This window comes from Malaclemys terrapin, chromosome 2 (assembly GCF_027887155.1).
Source record: "Malaclemys terrapin pileata isolate rMalTer1 chromosome 2, rMalTer1.hap1, whole genome shotgun sequence".
In the NCBI taxonomy this organism is placed as follows: domain Eukaryota; kingdom Metazoa; phylum Chordata; order Testudines; family Emydidae; genus Malaclemys; species Malaclemys terrapin.
Window position 1 is genome coordinate 111,181,774 of NC_071506.1, and position 17,767 is coordinate 111,199,540.

The 17,767-nt window shown below is 46.6% G+C and overlaps 1 protein-coding gene across 3 annotated transcripts in view; it reads right to left on the bottom strand.

Annotated features, from left to right (window-relative positions):
* The window catches only part of LOC128831526 (uncharacterized), a 91,825-nt gene that overhangs the window by 19,375 nt on the left and 54,683 nt on the right, over positions 1 to 17,767 (bottom strand). The gene's annotated exons all lie outside the window — the stretch shown is intronic.

Below are 17,767 nucleotides of genomic sequence, written 5' to 3' on the forward strand. Positions count from 1 at the left end.
AAGAGACCAGAGCTTCCCATATTATGACTGTGTGTTTGCATTTTTCTTTTTCATTTACAACAGTAACAGACTGTTCTGTCTCGCTCACATGGCTCTTCACCAGTATACTTGCAAAACAAGTGTCATTTGCAGAGAGAAATCAACAGAGGGGTTGCCAACAGCAGATAAAATGTGATGGTCACATCATTATTGCCCAAACAAAATGTTAATTCGGAAACTCAACAGCCTTGCAAGACTCTTCCCAAACCTGCTTTCTGAGCACACAGTGGTACTGCAAACTGTTTAATTACAACACTTCATTTTCTACAACTCCTGGGGAAAAACTAGGAACATGGTCCTTCTTAGAAATGTACTGACGAGTCCTTATTACTATTTATTTGTCATGCAGTAGTGTCTAGAGGCTCCAACTCATTGTACTGGGTATGGTACAAACAGAAGAAAAAGATGAGCCCTGCTCTCAGAAGCTTATTTATAAAGCTGTGTGATTCAGCTGCTCTTGTCTCTCCACCCAGTACATGGTTCAAACTAGGTCTGGCCAATGTGATTTTTTTTTAAACCATTATCCAGCAGAGCCCCTTTGGCTTCATTCAGATGTCAAGTGCCCATACTCAGCTTCCTGTAAGGTTTGTCACCTGATCTTGCCTTAACAAATTGGCCGAGTCATCTGTGAAAATAAGCTATGAGGCTGCAGCATCTTGTATTCTCCTGTGTAGTACTGCAGTGTGCTACTAAAAATAGCTGCCGCCTTCAATTCCAGAATGGCTGCTTTTGGAAGACAAGTGAAATGATTTTTGTACTTTGCGTGTATAACAGCCTTGAAATATTCTACCGTCCTACTCACACAGCCTGAAATTCACCCTTGGGCAGAGGGCCAACACAAAGCTTATGTCCCACTTAAACATTGCTTGTCCCGCTTTTACTCTACACAGCTGTTTTTAACTCTTCTTCTTTGGAGTGTTTCTCTTTTGTTGGTTCCATAATAGTCTACATACTTCTATATTGCTGATAAGATCTAAGTTCCTCTATTAAATAGTGCAGAACATCTTGGAGGTATCAAGTGCACTCTTAACAAAACTATATTTAAACAATGAAATTCTAATCTCAGTTTACCTGATGTAAATCTGGAAAAAAAAAAACAATTATGTCAATGAAGTTGCTCCAGGGTAAAATTAATGAGAGCAGAATCAGGCCTTGTGTTTCTGAACTGCTTTTGCACAGGGGTTGAAATTCACCTCTGTGCAGAGAGACAGCAAAAGACATACACACTCCTTAAATCCCACTTAAACTCTATTTTTGAAGTGGTGCGTAAACTGTGTAGGCTCTTTGCCTAGGGATGAATTTCACTCCTCTGCAGTAGTAGTATTATTTAAACTTCTTATATTGCAGTAGCATCTAGAGGCTAATCAGTTCAGGGCCTCCTTGCAATAGGGTGACCAGGTGTCTGTTTTTTTACTGGAACACCCGGTCGAAAAGAGACCCTGGCGGCTCCGGTCAGCACTAAGGCAGGCTAGTCCCTACCTGTCCTGGCTGGCACCATGCTGTGTGCACCCCAGAAGTGGCCAGCAGGTCCGGCTCCTAGGCAGGGGGAGGCACTGGACTCCGCACGCTGCCCCCGCCCCAAGCACCAGCTTCACACTGGGAACTGGAGGGGGTGGTGCCTGCAGGTGAGAGCGGCGTGTGGAGCCTCATTTCCCCCCACCCACCCACCGGCCTAGGTGCTGGACCTGCTGGCTGCTTCTGGGGCACACGTAGTGCGGTGCCAGGACAGGCAGGCAGTCTGCCTTAGCTCTGCCCGCTGCGATGCTCACCGTGAGCTGCCCAAAGTAAGCCCACACCCCAACCCCGAGCTCCTTCCCACACCCTGAACCTCTCATCCCTGGCTCCACCCCAAAGCCCTCACCCCCTCCTGCACCCCAACGCTCTGCCTCAACCCACAGCTCCCTCCTGCACTCCAAATCCATTGGCCCCACCCCCCAGCCTGGAGCCCCCTCCTGTACCCCAAACCCCTCATCCCCAGCCCCACCCCAGAGCCAGCACCCCCAGCTGGAGCCCTCACCCCCTCCTGCACCCCAACTCTCTGCCCCAGCCCGGAGCCCCCTCCCACACTCTGAACACCTAATTTCTGGCCCCACCCTGGAGGCCACACCCCCCGTTAGAACCCTCACCCCCTCCTGCACCCTAACCCCCTGTCCCAGTCCAGTGAAAGTGAGTGAGGGTGGGGGAGAGCGAGCCACCAAGGGAGGGGGACTGTAGTGAGCGGGAATGTAGTGAGCGGGGGCGGGGCCTCAGGGAAGGGGTGGGGCTAGGGTGTTTGGTTTTGTGTGACTAGAAAGTTGGCAACACTACCTTGAGCTAGTCACCATACAAAGAGAAGATTACACTCCCTGTCCCAAAAACCTTACAATATAAAAAACAAGACATAAAGGTGGATGAAACAAAAGGTTCAGGGGGTGGGAAAGAAGGAGTAACAAAAATAATATGCTGTGCCTGATTTTGAGCCATATCTGTGAATGAGATGACCCAGAGATAGGGAGAAGAGAATAGACCCCAGAGGGACACCCACTGAAAGAGGGAGAGGAGAGGAGGAGGGCCTACCACATAAGGCACTGAAAAAATGATTCCCAAGATAGGAAGAGAGACAGGAGAGGCACAGTAACTGCTCTGTGTCATTTGCATGGCTCTTCCCCTAATCAACTAGCAAATAAATAAATAGCAATTACAGAAAACAATTAACATGCTATTGCTTCTACCTGCAGCAAAGAGTATATGAAGGTCCAGGTTTTTTTTATTTTGACTGTACACATAGGTGTGCGCAGCACATTTCATTAGGATATGCACCCAGGGAATTTTTTTTTTTAAGGCGAACATCATAAAGGTTGGGATGTGGGAGGCAGTGTGTGGTGTGGGAGGGGGTGCGGTGTGCAGGAAGGGGCTCCTGGCAAGGGATTGGGGCAAAGGAGGGGTGCGGAGTGTATGAGGGGGCTCAGGGAAGGGGGTTGGGGTGCAGGGTGCAGCAGGGGGCTCAGAGCAGGGGGTTGGGGGCCGGGGGGCAGGAGGGGGCTCAGGGCAGGGGGTTGGGGTGGCAGGGGGCAGGAGGGGCTCAGGGCAGGGAGTTGGGGGGGAAGGGGGAAAGGAGTTGGGGTGCAGGAGGGTAGGCTGTTTGCAGGCGGGCCCCGGGCTGGGGATCTGGGCTCCCCCGTCCCGGTGGGCAGGCTCGGGGGCCGGGCCGAGGGGGCCAGGATGGGCGCTTGGGGCCAGGTCGGGCAGAGGCAGCTGCGATGGATCGCAGCAGGGCCAGGCTGCTCCCAGAGCTGGACTCAAGGCTGAGGGAGCCGGGCCGGAGCCCCCGAACAGCGCCGGGGAGCTGAGCTTGCAGCCGGGCTCCGGGGAGGCCTGTGGGCTTGGCTTGCCTCCTGCTCTGGGCCCGCTGGCTCCTGGGCCCCACTTAAGGTGGGCTGGGCTCAGGGGCAGCCTGACCCCCCCTGAGAGCGCAGGTGGGTTTGGGGCCCCGGGTGCTGGAGGGGGCAGCTGCCTTGGGGGCGCGGGGGCTGCAGCAGTGCCCCCGCGAGCCCCACGGGCCACCTTAAGCGGCTGTGTTGGTACTGCCAGATGGGAGGCGGCCAGTGAGCACATGGGGCTGTTAAAGCAGCCGGGCCCAGCCCTGGGGAAGGGAAGCCCGGTTCAACAGGGTGCGGGGGGGGCGGGATGCAGGAGGGGTTCGGGCTCCCCCAGCGCCGCTTACCCGGAATGGCGTGCTCCCTGCCTGCCTGCCTGCCCTGGCCCCACGCTGCGTCGCTCACCATGTCCCCGCGCAGCCCCAGGAGAGGGGGGGGGCGGCATAGGGCTCTGCACGCTACCCTTGCCACGCCTCCAGGTACCTCCCCCGAAGCTCCCATTGGCCGCAAATCCCCCCCAGCCCCAGGGAAATGGTGCCCTGCCGGCCGCTTCTGAGAGGGCATTAGGGTGTGCCCAGGCACACCCGGCACATCCAGTGCGCACGCCTATGACTGTATATATTTAGGAAAATTATACTTGAAGGGTTTTGTATTCCAGGCCCTTTAAAAAATGTCTTTTGTGAACAACAGCAGAACTCTATTTAACTGCAAAGACTTCATTTCAGCAACTGTTTTTAAAAAAAATAAATGACTGTACTGAGTTTAATACATGAGGGAAAGCAACTAAAGTCAGACTCCGACCAGACAGTCTGTTGTGATATTTGGGCCTATATATTTACCCTAATTGTGAGCTCAACTGTAAAAAGTGAGTGTAAGTTCATAATATGTCACAATCACCTCTCCCAACAAATGCTGATGGGAAAAGGCACAAATGGAAACAAAAAAATCTAAATTAGTCCTAACAAAAAGCCCGACCCGATATAATTCAAGGACGGTGCTAAGATCATTCCTGGAAACAAGAACAGTGTGAGAGCAAAAATAAATGAACCAAAATTGGTGTGTCAGAAATTAAGACTATTGGTAGACAAAATAACGAAGAGAGGGGCTATTCCCCCATCAATCGTGTTTGGAGTCCTTAAAGACAGAGATTTGGGGGAGAAAAATTCTCTACTAGATTGAGCTTCACCAGCATGGCTGCCACTCCCACCACCTCCTGGGGCACCTCTCCTCCCTGTCCCACCCCCCACCCCCCCGGGACCTTCTTCATGCTGATCCTGAAAGATGTCCTGACCAAACGAGGCCAGAGGGAGGGAGCCAGATAGCATCACCACCTCCACTGGCTCCCGCTAAATCCTCAATACCTCTTGGGATGTGAGACTTTGTCTCTCCCTCTTGCGCACATACACACACAGTGTTCCTTTTCTTTCACATCCCTCTCCTTTTTCTTTATGTCTAATAAGAGTCTGGCTTAGCCAGCCAAGACTATATATTTTGCAACACTGCTGTAAGCCTGAGACTAAAGAGAAGCAAATACAAGCAGTGACCTAAACAGCCCGATGCTGGTATGAGTTTGCCAGGTCTTGGAATGGCTAATCAGACCATGTACTGTGCCTGTTTTTCTCCAACAGTAAGGTTGCAAGTGAAAATCACCGCCAGAGACAGAAGCTGCATTTTCTATCTTTGCTATTCTTTTCTCTCCCCCTTCTGTGTGAGAGTTTTGTTTTGTCTTCTAGGAAATGGGATCAGACTTTAACAATGACAGCTCCAGCCCAACTCTATTAATTTCTTCTCTTTTCCCCAAAAGGACAATTATTACCAGCTAAACAACTGTCAAACGAGGATTGGGTTTTTTGTTTTTTTTTTCTTTCTAAAAGCTCTCTCTAGCTAAAGGAAAAGGGAACAAGGGATGTTGATAAAATGAAAGCCTTACATAATACTTCACATTTCAAAGGCTTTAACTGTTTTTCCTTCTTTTCTGTATCTTTAATAAAAAGTTAAAAGGATGTTTAATGATGTGTTTGCCATGGTACTAAGCAGCTTGAGGTCTCTTTATACCACACCTCCAACCTTGTTCAATGCTGGACAGTGATTGTGTTATGTTTACACCTTTGATTTTTTGGGCCCCTTTATTCCATCTAAATTAACACAAGTCCCTAGAAAGCAGCTATATTACGGGCTCAATTTTTCATCTTCAGTAACATCTTAAATCCAGTATATAGCAGCTGTATTTGGAGATGGGCCCAAAGCAGAATGCTAGATTCAAACACCCACAAACTTTGGCAAAGTTTCCATCTGGATTCTACCTTCACTTCTATAATGGGTCAAGCCAAAGCCATGGCTCTCAACACTTGAAAACCATGGGAAAGTCACCTGTAGGTTAAAGCAAGGTGGCTGTTGCTCTGCCAAGCCTTAGGGCCTTTTTGTTCCATAAAACCAAAGACAAGGTGAGTTGGCTCTGGATCACAAAGTTCTGGGAAAGAGGTTCAGATACATAGACCCAGCTTTGGCCCCTCTCCAGTTGCATTTGGTTGTGTCTCTTCTTTCCTGAGAGATTTTCAGTTCAGTCCTTAACACACTTAAACATTCTCAGGAAAGCTCCTATCCCAACTAGGATCAGTAGCTTGTATAGAAAAATAAAGACAATACTTTGTCCTTCTTAGGGCTTATCTACAGGAGGAAACCTACCAGCATTACTGCACCACTATAGTTATACAAGTATAACTCCCCATGCGGACGCTTCTCTTCCAGAATATGTCCACATGGGAGTTCTACTGGTATAACTATAGCGGTATAATTACACCGGTATAGTAATGCTGATAAATTTCCCAGTGTAAACAAACCCTTAGAAAGCTGCCAGTCCATGCTTCGTCTAGTATATGCAAGGTGAGGCAAGATGGTTTCCTGGTTGTCACTGCACTGAAATGCCAGAGACAGACTCATAGACTGAGGGCACGTCTTCACTACCCACCAGATCTGTGGGTAGCAATCGATCTATTGGGGATCGACTTATCACGTCTAGTGAAGACGCGATAAAATCGATCCCCGATGGCTCTGCCATCAACTCCGGAAATCCACTGCAGCAAGAGGCGGAAGCGGAGTTGACGGCGGCGCGGCAGCGGTCGACTCGCCGCCGTCCTCACAGCCAGGTAAGTCGACCTAAAATACGCCACTTCAGCTACGCTATTCACGTAGCTGAAGTTGCGTATCTTAGGTCGACCCCCCGCCCCTCCCCGTAGTGTAGACCTAGCCTAATAGACTCTAAGGCCAGAAGGGACCATCATGATTATCTAGTCTGATCTCCTGCACATTGTAGGTCACAGAACTTTGCCCATCCACTCTTGTAATAGACCCCTAACCTCTGACTGAGTTACTGAAGTCCTCAAATCACGATTTAAAGACTTCAAGTTACAGAGAATCCACCATTTACACTAGTTTAAACCAGCAAGTGACCCCATGCTGCAGAGGAAGGTGAAAAATGCACAGCATCTCTGCCAATCTGGCCTGGGAGAAAATTTCTTCCTAACCCCAAATATGGTGATCAGTTAGACCCTGAGCATGTGGGCAAGACCCACCAGCCAGGCACCTGGGAAAGGATTCTCTGTTGTAACTCAGAGCCCTCCTCATCTAGATATTTGCTGCTAGCAGTTGCAGATCAGCTATATGCCATTGTAGATCTGAGTTCAGTTCCCAGCTCTATCACAGCTTCCCTGTGTGACCTTGGGCAAGTCACTTACACTCTTTACCTCAGTTCCCCATCTATAAAATTAAGAATGACACTTCCTTTCTTCCATGTTATACCTGTCTTGTCTCTCTGGAGTGTAAGCTCTTTGGGGCAGAGACAGTCTGTTACTGTGTATTTGTACAGTACCTAGCACAATGACACCTCTATCTCAGATAACTCTTGGTTCCCTCCATCAAGCACAAAAGATAGACAGAAACAAACAGATGGCACCAGGTTAAAAAAGAATGACTCAGTGATGATCCAGAATGAAGGAAGATCCAGACTTCTATGACATTTCTGACCCAGCTGATGCAGCAAGGATAGGGCTCTATCCTGCCAGTTCGGCCTAACCCCATTTCAGGGGTAGTGTGGAGCTGCACTGCTCAATGGGGAGCAAACCTACTGCCATGGCCACTCATGGGGTAGGGTTACCATATGTCTGTTTTTTCCCGGACATGTCCGGCTTTTTGGTAATCAAACCCCCGTCTGGGGGGAATTGCCAAAAAGCCGAACATGTCCGGGAAAGATACCGCCGGCCGGGCACTCCCCTCCTGCGGCTGCTGTGCTTCTCCCCTGACTCTTCGGCTCTGTTTAAGAGCCGAGCTGCCCGAGTGCTACCGGCTTCGGGCAGCCCCCGTGCCTCTGGACCCTGAGCCACCGACCGGGCACTTCCCCTCCCGGGCTCCGGGGGCTCAGGGTCCGGAGGCATGGGGGCTGCCCGAAGCCGGTAGCGCTCAGGCAGCTCGGCTCTTAAACAGAGCCGAAGAGTCAGGGGAGGACCACAGCAGGAGCCCGGGAGGGGAAGTGCCCAGCCGGGGGCGCAGGGTCCGGAGGCATAGGGGCTACCCAAAGCCCAAGCGCTACCGGCTTCACGGTTTGCTGGGCAGCCTCCAGACCCTGCGCCCCCAGCTGGGCGCTTCCCCTCCCGGGCTCCAGCTGCGCTGGGGAATCGCCGGCCGGGGGCGCAGGGTCTGGAGGCTGCCCGGCAAACCGTGAAGCTGGTAATGCTCGGGCAGCCCTTTTTGCTTGGCTGGGAGGGAGGAGGGGGAGTTAGGGCGGGGGCTTTGGGGAAGGAGCGGGGAATGGGCAGAGTTGGGGCGGGGAAGGGGCGGAGTTGGGGCATGGCCGGGGTGGGAAAGGGGTGGGGTCAGGGCCTGTGGAGTGTCCTCTTTTTTTATTTTTTAAATATAGTAACCCTATCATGGAGTGCAATCAGGGCCATCCGTAGGATTTATGGGGACCTATGCAGTATTATGAAACTGGTGCCCCTGTGCCCACTGCAGCCCGGGCTCACATGTGTATTTTACATAAGGGTGGTCTTTTGAAGGATTTATTTAAAAAACTGTATGTCTAAAGATCCAAGCATTTAAGGCTAAAGATGAATACTCAGATTGTGCATCTAAAAATCTATGCAAGGATTTTTTAGAGATTTGATTTTATCATCTTGAGCAACACACTGATGAATATTTTTAAAATAAATTTTAAACTAAGGGCCTGTAGACTAACGTGTTCTGAGTAAATATTACAGCAATGCACAACTGTTTTTGTCAGTAAATTCAGAAACTGACACTATATACCTGGGGGTGGGCAAATGCCTGTTAAATGGCTTCATTACCACTTGAATGGCTCTTTAACAGTTTCAGTGTTGTACTAATAGGTCTGGCAGGCTTGTATGCTGCGTATGCCTAAGGATGGACCTGGGTGCATCATACTCTCACCATATGCCTTTGAAGGAGAGACTGGGGCCATGGCCATGGTTCGCCCCCTTTGAGGTGTCATTCCCCCTAACGGCACATGGGGAGACTGCAGCTGTACCCCAGTGCTGGGCAGGGGTACAAGGTGTGGTTCCTTGTATCCTCTCTCCTCCCCACCCCACTCACCTATAGAACAGCTGGGCTCCATCTGGCCCCAAAGGAGGAGAAATGTAACATCATTGCAAAATTTGGATCCCGATATCGAACCCCCTATCTGTTCAAATGTGGGGCTTTGGTATGCCCCATTACAAGGATATGGCCAGCCATGAGATGCAGGTCTGGGTTCAGATTCTGATATCCCCTGCACTCCCCACATCATAGGGGTGTTTCATTTGGGCCAAGAACTAGTAAGCAGATCCTGCTGCAGCTTCCACTTCATCTTTGGGCTCTTCAGCATTGGTGTTGGAACACTCACTCTGCATGTTTCCGCACCGCCAGAATCAAATAAGCGCAACATTCCAGGAAACCTGGCTACCTGTATCGCTATTAGAATGATGTAATCCTCTCATTTTGGGGAGGAAAAATACTGACCCTAACAACAAACTGAATGGAGGCCTTTTAAACTCTCCACATATCTGATGCAAGGATGTTTTGCCCCTCCCCAGCTTTGCCTATGTTGATATTCCAAAAAAATCCCTGGTGAATGTCTCCGCTAAGCCAGATGCTGCCTTCATATCTCGTGGTCTGTGGGGACGCTGCAGGGTCAGAAGCAGAGTGTTCCTGTGGAGACCCAGAGCATCCACAATTTGAAGACTGTTGGCAGCTCAAGCCCAGTAGAGACTGACAGACACACTGAGATCTAGCTTGGGGAATTTCAACAAAGGTGAAAGGTCCTGTTGTGATTGGGGAGATAAAAGAAGCATCTGGGTTGGGAATTGAGAGAGCCTGGGAGTCAGTCAGCATCACTAGGGAGAGGGTCAAAGGTCAGTTTGAACGGGGAGAAAGAAACTGAACTGGAGGCAGACAGGATTGGAGGGGCAAGCTTCAGATAAGCATCATTTAGTAACTTTGGGGGCTTCTTTTAGCTGGATACAAACAGGGCCTGGATATTGTGGCCCATACTTTAGTATTGCCAAGCTGTTCTCAGCACAGCAGTGGAGGCAGAGGCAAAGGTAGCTTTATGCCACCTTTATCATAACTCAATCCTATGGCCAGGCAGGGACCAATCTGGCCCTCAGAATAATTTAGGACAGCCTGATGGCCGCTCTAACTTACACTTAGCTACCAACAGCCCCTCCTCAGAGTCCTGCTACATGGCAATTAAATGAGATGGACAGGGATCCAAGCTCACTCTTTAAACTAGCACCACATATACACTGTTACTTCATGTGACTAGAATGAGAAAAAATTACTTTTAAACTCTGCCCCAACCAATAAATAGTACAGTAGCCTGCTTTTTCTAAAAATAATAACTTGTTGTTGATGCCTTGGGCAAGGTCAGTGTGGCCCAGAAGGGAAACACTGAACATTTCTAAGATTCTCAAATCCTGCTTATGTGCTGCCTTTCCCTATACTGCTATGTCTCTATGATGGACTCAAAGCCCCAGTAGCTCCTTCATGCATCCCTACTGATTATAAGTGTTATGCTCAACCAATCAGGGAAACAGAAACAATAGCACATGACTTATATGACCAATTACAGTTAACTAAAACATCTTGAGTTTTGAAGATCAATAGCTCTCAGCAAACTATTCAAGACCAATCCACAGAGTAGTTAAACCCTCCCCCCCACACACACACCACAACATTCATTTAGTTAACCTGAACAAGTGCATTTGGGAACATCACAATCTGCACGTGACCATTTGTTAAGTAGACAGAGAGAGGCTAAATCCATGAGTAAATAATTTGCTGCAAATGTGCTTGGCTCTGCTTACTATCTACCTCGTGGGTGTTGAGAGTCTTATCTCATTAATGTCAGGAAACTGCCAGCTATCCTTGGATTTACATTTCTATGTAAGACTCTGCTATTAGGGGGAGGGATAGCTCAATGGTTTGAGCATTGGCCTCCTCAACCCAGGGTTGTGAGCTCAATCCTTGAGGGAGCCATTTATGGATCTGGGTCAAAAATCTGCCTGGGGGATTGGTCCTGCTTTGAGCAGGGGGTTGGACTCAATGACCTCCTGAGGTCCCTTCCAACCCTGAGATTCTATGGTATGCTTTAGTCCAAACAGGAATTAATTCAGGGAAAGCCTAGGGCCTGTGTTATGTGGGTCAGATTAGATGATCACAATGATCCCTTCTGGCCTTGGAATCTGTAAATCTATGATTCAGCAAAGCACATGCTTAACTTGACTTCGAAGGGAGTTAAGCAAGTGCTTAAGTGTTTTGCTGAATAAAGAGGAACATAAGCATATGCTTTGCTGAAATGGACACTAACTGCAGAAAATTACTACTTTTTAAAAATTTATTTACTAAATCTAAATTTGGGACCAAAGCTACCTGACACTGTCTCTTTAATATTATTTCTATATTGATACTATGCTAGAAAATACTACAGTATGATACTACCATTATATTAACATAAGTGCAGTTAATATTAGCATAATTGCTGTCATGTACTTGCTATTGTTATCACTGAGACATCGTTGCCCTCTGCTGGTTTTTAGTATTAAGACACAGATGTCTCAGATATATAGTGTTTACAACACCGTGGTGAGCTAAAGCAAGGTGGAAGAAGTTGGTATCCAATTAATAACCTACTACTAACTCTCACCAATATTGCTTATGCAGAGAAGAAAAAAAACCTAGTTGGTCGGTTTCAAAGACATATAAACACTTTTACTTAATATCTGTGCAATGAGAAATCCCTCTTTCCCCTTATGGTTTTGTCTTGGCTCTCAATCACCTTTCGTCAGCTTCCCACTGGTTGCTTGAATAACATCTAGCAGGGTAATTGGCAGGACCAACTTGTTATGCTACAGTCAGACACTGGAGGATGAGAGCGGTGGAATGTGTTGATTTGATACAGCACTCCTCGCTAGGGACAAGTCTATAATAAATGACGTACAGGCAAGGACCACTTCATCCGCCACAGCAGTGTGGCTACTGCTAGGTTTTAGATACACAGCAGCAATTCCGTGCCAGGAGCTTTTGGGAGTGGGAGTAAGGAAAAATGATTTCTCCAGTTGAAGCTACAGGGAAAGTCTGCAGGCAGAAATGTAATTGCCTGAGTGGGAATTCTGGCAGAAAACCCAAACTCCCTTCCCCCCCACTCCTTAAATAGCCATGAATGCTATGCAGTCACCATGGAGAGATTACACACAGCATTGGGATCAAATACAGTACTGCTATACAATATGTACACACACTGCCAGTGCTAGCCAGGGAACGGATTTCAGCTGCACTGACAGCAATCAGCTCTGCACACACTGCAGCCACCCAGTAAAGCTGCCACCGAGCTCTCTCAAAGGTCAAACCTGGGGCCAGACCCTTCGTTAGGACTCACCCCTGTTAGGTGTTCAGCATCTCTGGGGTGGTTCAGAATTCCTTTAATGCCCACTGGGCCAAATCCTTAAAGCTGTGAGGCCCTTACTGTCCTGGAGTTAAGCCCAGCATGACTTAACCTGGCAACTCAATAAGATGGATTCATTAGCTGCCCCAGGCCGCTGACAAGGTCTCTCTAGGTCCTTTCCACTGCCTCCACAGTGATCCCATGAGGGTTGCCAACCCTCCAGGATTGTCTGGGAGTCTCCTGGAATTAAAGATTAATTTTTAATTAAAGATTATGCCATGTGATGAAACCTCCAGGACTATGTGAAACCAAAATTGGCAATCCCTAGATCCCATGGATACAGATGACTGAGGTTAGCAGTAACCCCTCCCGAGCCTCCTGTATACATGGCAGAGGAAGGATAAGTGAGAGGGCCCCAGAGATCATAGGACTCAGAGCCCCCAAGAAAGTAAGGTTGGGGAGGGAGCTCCATTCTTGCTGACTGAGGCCTTGTCTATTTTTAATGTTGCACTGCACTTAAAAACGGATTTAGTCAAATTAGGGCAAAAACCACAGCGTGGATGCTCTTAACTCTATTTAAACCAGGCATATTATAGGCAGAGCCAGGAGTATCACCTAGTAGTGAGGTTGCCAGACACTTCCCATTGTAAAATCCTGTTTTAAGTTGTGTGTAACTTTTTCCAGCTTTAACCCTTTGGGCTGAAATTTTCCACACGAGATGTCTGCCTCAGGCTAATGTTTTTTGAAAAGATTCAGCCAAAACGTTCCAGTTGTTTCCAAGACCAAGAATGGGGAAAATACATGTTTTTCTCAATGTTAAAAAATTCTGGTGACCTTTCCTTTAAGAAGCTTTAGCACTTTGAAATTTGGCAGAACGATGACCTTTCTGTGAGAAAGTGCTTTTTGGTGCCCATGAAAATCCACTCAAATTTGGCCAAGTTATAAGCCTTTAAAAAAAAAAAAAAAAATCACAGTTTGCACATGCTCAGTCCAGACTTCAAATATTAGGCACCTGATCTGAGAGCAGGGAGTCTGTCTCTCCCATGCTCTTAATGACCTCCCACCAATGAGCGTGGAGAAGGAAGCAGCTTGATTTGAATGCTGATGGGACAAGAGATGGACTGGTGTGGGGGAACAGTTTCCGACAAGGTGCCCAGGAGGGCAGGACTGAAAGCTGGCAGGGGGAGGAGAGGAGCTCTTGTTCATTAATTCTTTCTACAGAGGGTAACTTGCTCAAGTTCACACCCATTCTGGGTCCATATAAGAATCCAGGTAGGTTTTTCTTGCCCCTGTTCAGGAGGACTCCCAGTCCCCTTCTTTGATTTGTAGTTGTACTTCAAACAATCCCTCTCGTGATAGCACCCCCTAGATCTCCTCCTCAGAGCTGGGGGTTGTAATTTAGGCAGTTCCTCTGTCTCACCTTCAGACAGGAGTCCCCCAACTTTCCTCCCTGCAGCTGGAGTTGTAACTTAGGCCAGTGGTAGGGCCTTAACAAGCTTCTCCTTCAGCTGCCTCTTTTCCCCAATTAATGGCAGGCTCAGAGGGTACAGCAGATAAGTCTTTTCTTGCTAGGAGGGAGGAGGCAGCATATCTGATGGGCCCCTTCCTGTAGCTCATCCCATCTGGCTGGGAGAGAGGGGAGCCTTGCTCTGCTCATTCTGCGAGGCTCCTGGTCCCGGGCCCTTAAAGAAACAGTAGTGGGATTTCAACACACACTACTTATTCTCAGGACCGCTTCTTCTCTACCAATATGTCCTACGTCCTTGTATATATCAGACCTCCCAGATCGTAAAGGGCCATGCCACATGACAGGGTTGTGCTGACCCCTAGGCACCACTGCCCATAAGAGGGCAGACTACCCCACCATAAATCAGTTAATAGGTAACATGCCACATGCTGAAGAACATGTAGCAAAGTGCTTAGGTCTTATAGGACCAATAAAACTTGTGTACTGCAAAGTGCTCCCCATGTACAAATCTTTGCATCACCTCTTAACACCACCCATTTTTCTCCCATATGGTTTGGGACTTTGTGGGGGCACATGGGAGGAGAGAGGTGGCGAAAGTCATATACATTTGAGAAGTCGGGACTCCTGTCCAATATGTCCAACCAGCTTGCAAGCCACTAAACTGCTTGGGAAATTGTGTTTACTGTTTATAAAGTACATACAGTAGAACCTCAGAGTTACGAACCACAGAGTTATGAATGGACCAGTCAACCACACACCTTATTTGGAACCAGAAGTACACAATCAGGCAGCAGCAGAGACAAAAATAAAACCCCAATTACAGTATAGTACTGTGTTAACTGTAAACTCCTTAAAAATTAAGGGAAAGCAGCCTTTTTCTTCTGCATGGTAACGTTTCAAAGCTGTATTAAGTCAATGTTCAGCTGTAAACTTTTGAAAGAACAACTATCACATTTTGTTCAGAGTTACGAACATTTCAGAATTACAAACAACCTCCATTCTCAAGGTGTTCGTAACTCTGACGTTCTACTGTATTTCAATTTCCTTCACTCAACCCCAGCAATTTCTTAAAAAGTTGCTTTTGATTTTGCAGTGATCTTTTTCCAACATTCACATCCCACAGATTTGACTTTTGTTTTCATTTTCACAAGACAAGCCATAAAAAGGCTTTTGATTTTTAAAAAAGAAGTGGTTTGCATTTTTTCCCCTCTCACTGCTAAATATTGGCCTTGCTCTTCTTTTCTCTCTTCTGTTTCAACTTCTGTACCTCACACGAGCCCTCCTGTTCTGTGGACTTAACTTCTTAAAGGAAGGCATCCTGTATTTATCCTTATGGAAAACTCCTGTTCCCTCCGTCCCGATATGCACACACATTTTTCAACCACCTCTATAGAATGCTTTAAGGCCCTGATCTTGCAAAGACTTATGCATGTGCTTAAATTTATACACTGTGATCCAGCCTAATACATTTCTATAATTCTGTAATTAAAGACTGGAAGAGACCCTGAGAAGTCATCGAGTCCAATCCCCTGTGCTGAGGCAGGACCAAGTATACCTAGACTGTCCTTAACAGGTGTTTGTCCAACCTGTTCCTAAAAATCTCCAATGATGGGGATTCAACAGCTTCCTTTGGAAGCTCATTCCAGAGCTTAACTACCCTCCTGGTTAGAAAGACTTTCCTAAATCTCCCTTGCTGCAGATTAAGCTCATTACTTTTTGTCCTACCTTCAGTGGGCAAGTAGAACAACTGATCACCATCCTAGCAAATTAACAGGCCTTAATATATTTGAGGACTTTCATCAGGTCCCCCTTTGGTCTCCTTTGCTCAAAACTGAATGTGCACAGTATTTTTAACCTTTCCTTAGGTCGGTTTTCTAAACTTTTTGTCTTTTTTTATTTTGCTTTCCTCTAGACCCTCTCCCATTTGTCCACACCTTTCCTAAAGTATGATGCTCAGAACTGGATACTCCAGCTGAGGCTTCACCAATGTTGAGTCGAGCAGGACAATTAATGGGAACTTTGGTATCGACTTCAATAAGTGTAGGATCAAACCATGTAAAGACCATTTGCACAATCCCTAGTGAAAGCCTACAGCTCATACTGACTTCAAAGTAGAGTGCATTAAGTATGTGTGTACGGGCTTGTCTTCACTATGGGGGAGATCCATGCTGCTGCAATCGATGTAACAGGTGTCGATTTAGCGGGTCTAGTGAAGACCCGCTAAATCAACAGCAGAGCACCTTCTACTTGACCCCGGTACTCCACCTCTCTGAGAAGAGTAAGGTGAGTTGACCGGAGAGCATCTCCCATTGACACACCAAAGTGAAGACACTGGGGTAAGTTGACCTAAGATACATTGACTCCAGCGACATTATTCACGTAGCTTAGGTCAACTTATCCCGGTAGTGAAGACAAGCCCTAAGTCTTTCCAGGAACAGGTTTTAAGTGTCCACATACTAATGAGCAAGGTTCTTTTCACTTCATAAATATGACCATATGCGAACTGCAACACAATTTGTTTCAGCCTATATAAAATACTCACTGTTTCTTCTCTATTGTCATTTATCTCGCTTTCGCTTTACATACCACTATCAAGCATAACTTGATCTACAAAATGCAGAAGCATGATTCATAAAGCATTCCTGATTTTGATTATATAATAAACTTATGTTTAATCAGCTTTCTGTGTTAAGTTATTTACATTCAATTTCTATTCTTCAACTTTACTATTTTATTGTTGAAAGAGCAAATATGTGGCTTATTGCTAAGATTAAGTAAATAATTGTTTATGGATTTTTAAAAAATCTTTTGATACTGCATTGTTATCATTGCAAGTGCCTAATCACAAAAGCAAACAAGCAACCAGATCTGCATAGCACACTGTGATTCATGCTAATTAATATACTAATAAAAAATAACATTGCGATCATATTATATTATGATCACATACATTCTATAAACATTTGCTGGAAAAACTAAAAGTAATATTTTTATTGGGCTAAGCCTGCACTCCCTGTGAACCAAAAGCTACCCCAAAAGTCCAATCTCCAGTGGAGTTACATTGATATAAAAGGAGAACAGAATTTGCCATCAGAAGAGAGAGAACGTCCTTGAAATGGGATTGCTTCTCAGGAGTCTCTGGATTCACAGTTATTAGCAACTTTAGTTTGCAGGCATTCTCTTTTACTTCTGGGGTTCACCTGATCCTCACATATGGACTAACCTCACTGACTGGCGCAAAGTACATATGCATGTGTCATGTAAACATCTCCATGCAGTTCCATCTACCCAGAATGCCCCTGCTACTTCAGTTCTAAAGGAGATAATTATGGAAATCTTTGTAGTGGGTTTTGTGATATGACCCTGAAAAAGCCCACAGACCCTTTTTAATTTTGTGATCCAGGTCTCTAGAAGTGAAAATCTCCTCACTAGCTCTCAGTAAGCGATCAAAATATGCCCCCCCACACACACAAAAAAAAAAAGAGAGAGAGGAAATTTAAAAACAAAGAGCAAATTCTCGGTGCTCACAAGAAACTAAATGGCTGATTATAGCAGCTTTATGAGTATTGGGAGATAATACACTTGCTTTACAAACAAAACAATGAGTTATCAAAACATTGCTTTACCAAGACATAGCAGGTTAGTTTTGCTTTACCAAGACATAGGAGGTTATCACCTTTATCACTTTACTTGTATGTTATATTTCTCTTCCCTACCACTTCTCTGTTACCTTTTCTCATATAAGCTTTTTGAGGCGAGAACTGTGTATTCTTTTATGTTTGGAAACTCACTTAACCCTGTGGATGGGAACAGAAAGAAACAACAATCATTAGGCTCTTTGGCATTTCCAATATACATTTGAAAGCTCTATCCTTGGTGTTCACTAATCTCCTTTTCTGTTGGACTACACTACCTCTCCCTGAAATGCAGAAGTTTTGCCAACAAGTTATGGTAACATAACCCACAATATGACCC